The sequence below is a fragment of the Palaemon carinicauda genome, chromosome 26 (genome assembly GCF_036898095.1).
Source record: "Palaemon carinicauda isolate YSFRI2023 chromosome 26, ASM3689809v2, whole genome shotgun sequence".
Taxonomy (NCBI): Eukaryota; Metazoa; Arthropoda; class Malacostraca; order Decapoda; family Palaemonidae; genus Palaemon; species Palaemon carinicauda.
In genome coordinates, this window is record NC_090750.1 from 8,157,486 (window position 1) to 8,164,116 (window position 6,631).

At 33.9% G+C, this 6,631-nt stretch overlaps 1 pseudogene; it reads right to left on the minus strand.

Moving 5' to 3' along the window:
• Positions 1-416, minus strand: part of LOC137619765 (uncharacterized) — a 21,556-nt pseudogene extending 21,140 nt beyond the window's left edge.
• Positions 417-6,631: the final 6,215 nt, after the last annotated feature.

Consider the following 6,631-nt stretch of genomic DNA (forward strand, 5'->3'; position numbering starts at 1 on the left):
AAAGTACAGTATTTGTCATGTCTGTTGCACTTTCCAGCATGCTGGTGAGGTTCTCCAATAGAAAAAAGGAAATTATTAGCTTCATAGTCACATTGCGTAGTTTTGGATATACAATTATGGTTAGAATGAGCAATTTTCTTCCTAGATTTTGCAGAGAAACCCTTGTAGACCTTGAAATTTCTGTTGTTAGACTTTTTCTCTCTGATGGTTTTTAGAAGCGCTTAATTCACTGGTATTTTGCTTGTAGTTTTGCAATGAGATTGAAGATTGCATGTAGGGCATGTGAATTTCCCTTCTTTGAATAAATGGGGAATACAAAAGGAACTAAATGTATGGCCACAGCTAAGAACCCGAGGCTGCTTATCTTTCCTTCCCATGTATCCTCTACATGACTCGCAGAGAAAAAGAGGATTCATCATAAAACTGAAAAGAAAGTCAATATTGACTGAGGGAACAGCCAACATTTGATATGGAACAATAATGCATCCATGCATCATAGTTTTACCCGTACCTTGTGAAGTCCCAGATCACAGAAAAAAAGCTTATGTATTGCACAAAACTTAAATATCTTCTTTCTAGCTTAAGGTGCAGGGAACTAAATTCAAGTTAATGCCAACAAGCAAACTATCCCTTTGTAATTACTTTAGCCAAGCCACACAACAAAAGAATCGTTATTTATTTAAGTGTTGTAACGAGAATTAATTTCAACTTTCGTAAAATGATAATCTGTTTTTCTTGTTAATGGGATGATGGATGTCTGTATAAGTAATAAGCGAGATATTTTTAATAGCAGCAATCTTTACCCACAACCATTGAGATTCTGTCTAATTCATGGAAAATAGGGACGCAGGTGAGAGCATTAAACGCTTCAACATTTTTTGACGAAAGTAATATTTTACAATATATAGCTAACCCTATTACGCAGTTTGTACTTTGGGTTAAAATACACATTACATTCTCTCTCTCTCTCTCTCTCTCTCTCTCTCTCTCTCTCTCTCTCTCTCTCTCTCTCTCACAGGCACACACATACATTGAACCTTGTGTAATCTCAATTCATAAAGCTATGAGCAGTGTAATGGAAGCTGTCAAGTAATAGTCAAAATATTGAAATCATTAAAATAGTAAATATAACTAAAGTAGGCATATAATTACACAAGGATAAAAACATTTGAAACACGAGACATTGGACAAACAAATGTGTGTTTCCTAATTATCGGTCCTCATTTGGCCAAACTAGCAGGCCACTTAAATTGCTCGTTTATTTTCACAGAATTATAAGGAAGCAACTAATATAGAAAAATTTAACTACGTATGAAGCTTAGTTGATGACAGACAGATGTTATTTTATACTACTTTGATTCTTTATAAACATTTACATAAAATTTACAAATAAGGAAACATTTCTCATCTCTGGAATGAGTTAAGGGAAATTTCCTAATGGGTAATTCAGTCAGGTAAAATCCTATCCGCATAACTTTATGTATTTCTTAACAAAAGAGAATTGTGAAATAAAATAATCTTCAAACAGAGACAAAAATTCTTTTATAGTTAATTCGAGGAAATGAAATGAGTAAAATCTATTAAACCTTCTTCTTTCCTTAATAAATGTAGTTGCATTATTTCCATTATAAACTATTTTTTATAAAATTACCAAGTACTTCAGAATTTACTATTTAACCAGATGGATCTTTTATCATTCTTATCCTACACAAATTGTAAAGATAAACGATCTTTAACCATTTTTCATCTTTGTTATGCCAAGACATGTGATGGTGCCACCCCTCCTTCCCACTATATGAATCAACATCTAATATCCTATCACTACTCTTTTGCGATGAATCTACTTGAAATGTTAATTTTCTTAACCCCATTGTCAAAATCTTATTTATATATGATAATTTTGGGGCTTAATATGCCAGGTTGGCTACTGAGCAATATCGTTTTCTTTTGTGTAAATTCTTCTTGAATTTGGTACTTTTCCCCAAAAAAGTAGCAAAATGGCGCATGAGGACTGATCTCCTATTGTCGTCACGGTAGGGTTGGTGTGTGTGGTTATCTGTCTTGTAGGCGCCGTTGTTGTAATGGGTAAACCAACGGCTACATACAAATCCAGACATCTATCGATTATATATATATATATATATATATATGATACCACTTCCATATTATTTATACATGTTTGTCAAGCAATATTACCCCTTAGGGCATACTATAATCTGCGGCAATGGATTTTTGAAAACTTAGTAACAAGGTAGTAGTTTAGCTAAGACACCACCCACCCGTTGAGTTACTGTCGCTAGAGGGTCTTTGGGTCATTCGACTTGCCTAATCATACTACATTGGAACCCTCTCTAGTTACGGCTCAATTTGTTATTTGCCTACAGGTACACCGAATAGTCAGGCCTATTTATACGCATACTCTTTTTTCCTCAGACACCTGATAACACTACGACTAGAGAGTTATGAGATCCTTTGACTCTTCAGACAGTACTACATTGGATCAATCTCTCTGGTTAAGGTTCATTTTCACTTTGCCTACACATACACTGAATAGTCTGACCTATTCTTTACTTATTTTCCTCTGTCCTCATACACCTGATAACACTGACATTACCAAACAATTCTCATTCACCCAATGTGTTAAATACTGGACTGAAATTGTTCAGTGGCCACTTTCCTCTTGGTAACGGTAGAAGAGACTCTTTAGATATGGTAAGCAGTTCTTCCAGCAGGATGCTCCAAAATCAAACCATTGTTCCTTAGTCTTGGGTAGTGCCCTAGCCTTTGTACCATGGTCTTCCTCAGTTTTGGGTTAGAGTTCTCTTGCTTAAAGGTACACTCGGCACAATATTCTCTCTTATTCCGCTTCCTCTTGTTTTCTTGAAGCTTTTGTAGTCTTTATAGAAACTATTTATTCTAATGTTGTTACTGTTCTTGAAATATTTTATTTTACGTGTTTCCTTTTACTGGGTCCTTTGACTGGTCAGACAGTATTACAGTAGTCCACTATCGCTAGTTACGGCCGATTGTTCCTTTGACTACACATACTCTTCTTTCCTCATACAACTGACTACACTGAATATACCAAACAATCCTTCGTCACCTAATGGGTTCATTAGTGCTCTGTAATTGTTCAGACTTTCCTTTTGGTAAGGTTATAAGCAACTCTTTAGCTCTGGTAAGAAGCTCTTTTAGGAGAAGGATATTCTAAAATTAAACCATTGTTCTCTAGTCTTGGGTAGTGCATTAGCCTTTTTTCCATGGTCTTCCACTGTTTTGAGTAAAATTTTTCTTGCCTAAAGGTACAATCAGGCAAACTATTGTATCATATTGGTTTTCCTTTTTCTTAAAATTTTATAGCATTTATATGAAAAATCCTGATTTAATTCTGTTACAGTTCGTGAAATATATTCTTTTTTATTTTTATACTTTTGTAGTAGTTATTTATTTCCTTAATTCCTTATCTCATTGGATTATTTATTTTCCCTGTTGGAGTCCTTGGGCTTACAGCATCCTGCTTTTCTAATTTGATTTATAGGCCTAGGTTAGCTTATAATAATAATAATAATAATAATAATAATAATAATAATAATAATAATAATAATAATAATAAAGAATATAGATTTGACGTAATCGTGTCCACAGAGAGCAGGCAAATAAACAATAAATAAATAATCCTGTCCACAGCCACACAGATAAGTAAATAAATATGCAGACTCTAAAATATAATCTCTTTGGCTGAGGTGATAATAATAATAACTTTTGACTAAACTGGTTTCGGTGAAACACATATGGTGTTTGCAACTAACATTTCTCACTCTTGGAGACGGACATAGTTAACTCTCATTCTTGATGGCCATGGAATAGCGCAAAAGATATATTGGTAAGGTAAATGCTTCAATTAGCTTGTAGTGAGGACGAGATGGTAATTACATTTTAAGAGATTATCAATGATTAATGTAATGGGTTTATTGATGCTGGAAATTCGTTATAAGGAAACCATTTTTTCAAGTATGTTATGTTAGCTATCAAATTGGTATTTCATATATAAAGTCGATTAAAATTTTCAAGAAACTTATAAGTTTAATGCTGAAATACATTGAAAATGTTCCACAAACGTAAAGAGTGTTTATCTTTTTACTAATAGGTTTTAAGAAATCTAAAAGTTGACTCTGGTGTTTTTGTGTTTTGTTGCTACAACTGTGACTTGAATAATCTTAAAAGTTACACATACATACATACATACATACATACATACATACATACACAAATACTCACCGTACACCATTAACATTTAGAAGATATGAAGTCTGTATTTGTTAGCCTTACTATTTCCATAAAGTATCTATGGGGTGAGGTTGCGGGCCCACACCTTTACGTAGTAAGTATTCAAAGGAACTGCTGTAAACGTTGATAGTATTGGTGTTTTCTTGGCAGTCGCCCATTCAAGTACAATTAGATAAATTCTTTTTGAAAATTCAATTCCTCTTATGAATATATACATGATTTTGCCTTCACTGTATGAAAATAACTAAAGTAAAATATTCTTTTGGAGATATTTTATAATAATTTTCTAGCTGACCAGTGAATTAAAACATGTCAAAAATAATTCGCTGATGCCGCACAGAATATAAGTAACACATTTACCATTAAAAACCGAATCGCTGTCAAATGTTTTCGTACCAGGTTACAGGTCTTTACTGACCAAAAGGCCTATTATGGGATGCTAAGTTCATCTGGCTTTGGATCCTATGGTAAAGGGAGAGCTGTTCAATTGCCAATTAAGAGGTAAACAGCTTTTGAGATGAGCTGTTTAACAGGATAAGTCCCATCAATAGGAGGATCTCCTTTTGGGCAATCAGCTTGAAATTGAGAGAGAGAGAGAGAGAGAGAGAGAGAGAGAGAGAGAGAGAGAGAGAGAGAGATATATATATATACTGTGCACATAATTTGAAGTATCAGAAACTATGTATCAATGTTAAGTGTTATAATACTATATCTCCTTCTGTTGAAGTAGCCTACTAGAAACGTCCCTGCTAGGCAATATGTTGGACGGGAGTTCAAGACCCTCTGAAGCTCAATAGTTGGAAGTAGTTTGTGTCACCTCACCATTCTTTTGAGCTAAGGAGGGCGTCGTAGGGAGTCATCAACAGCCATTGCCGTCACTCCCTTGTCCTAGCTTGATGAATCTCTGTCTAGAGTGCTGATCATATGTATATAAGATCAGTCTCTAATGCATTGCACTGTCCCTTGTCTCTACCATTCATGAGAGACCTTCAAACCTTCAAACATTAATCCTCTTTCTAATCAACGACTGAACTTAATCAGAGATTGGTGCCGGTTTCAGAGAATGAGAAGCGCACGACACTTCGTGAAAGCAGAATACTAATATGGCTGCCTTTTCATCCAATCGTATGAATGATAATGGCGTGGGTGATTATAAAATTTATTTGTGATTTAATTTACCTTGTTGTCATAATAATAGGCAGGCAAGGAATGATATCTTTTTGCAAATGGGCATTAAGCTCATTTGTAGCTTAAAGATGCACGAACGTGGATTTTTTTTTTTTTTTTTTTTTTTTTTTTTTGTAGATTAGGAAGCTCAACTATTTATCCTCGAATAATACCTATAAGTATCAAAAATATATATTTATTCATCAACTTGAGTATCGTAAGTATCTCTCACCTGGATTTTTCTATTACGAAAATTATCTCATTAATGACTTGGAAACAAACAAGTCTATTCCGATTCTATACTTATATAGTTCTTTGAACAATTAGATATTCACTTTATCAACAACTACAGTAGGCTTATTTCTGATTTAGAGACAAACTAATGTATAACTAGCCATACATTTTTTCTAAATATATAAGTTCGCCAAATAGTTTTGTATCATTCTCCTGCATACTACATAGTATTGAAATAAATCTGTTTCATAAACTGGCCTTAGAAACAACTTTCACATGCAAATTGGCTTGTTCAATTAAACTCTCAAACATTTGGCAGAATATAATTTGATGAGGCTTACGCATGGTCTGATAATACTAGCTGATACATATAGTCCATGGGAAATAGCTTTATAGGTCAAAAATATTGCAATATTTTGTTTTATTGCATGAACATGTTATATGGACTCTTAGGAACACCATATCCAAAATGGGACAAATTCGGCCATTTTGAAGTTGTGAAAATCACACTTTTAACGTTTTCGGAGGGTACATTTTTCCATATTTCCCCGTTTTTTCTCCAAAACGGTTCATCGCACGGGTAAGAGGTATTGGTACCTTAACGATAGAAAATTAAATTCTACACATGTTTGTCTCCATAGGTATTTACCCTAAAATGGAAAGTCTTTGCACAAACAAGCCCGGAGTTGGAATACACACATTTTGGAGAAACTGAAGAAATCGACTTTGTACTCACATTTACCTAAATATCTCCTTAACTACTAACTTTACGGTAAAATGTCATAGAATTGTTCCTTTAGAGTGAAGATTTTTCTTTATTTTGACGTATTTATTTGCCATTATATCTTGATATTTTTGCAAAAGAATCAAACACATGCGAAAATAGACACAATTTTAATTCATGCAAAACAGATGAAAATAGAAGGTTCAGTAAAACAAATTG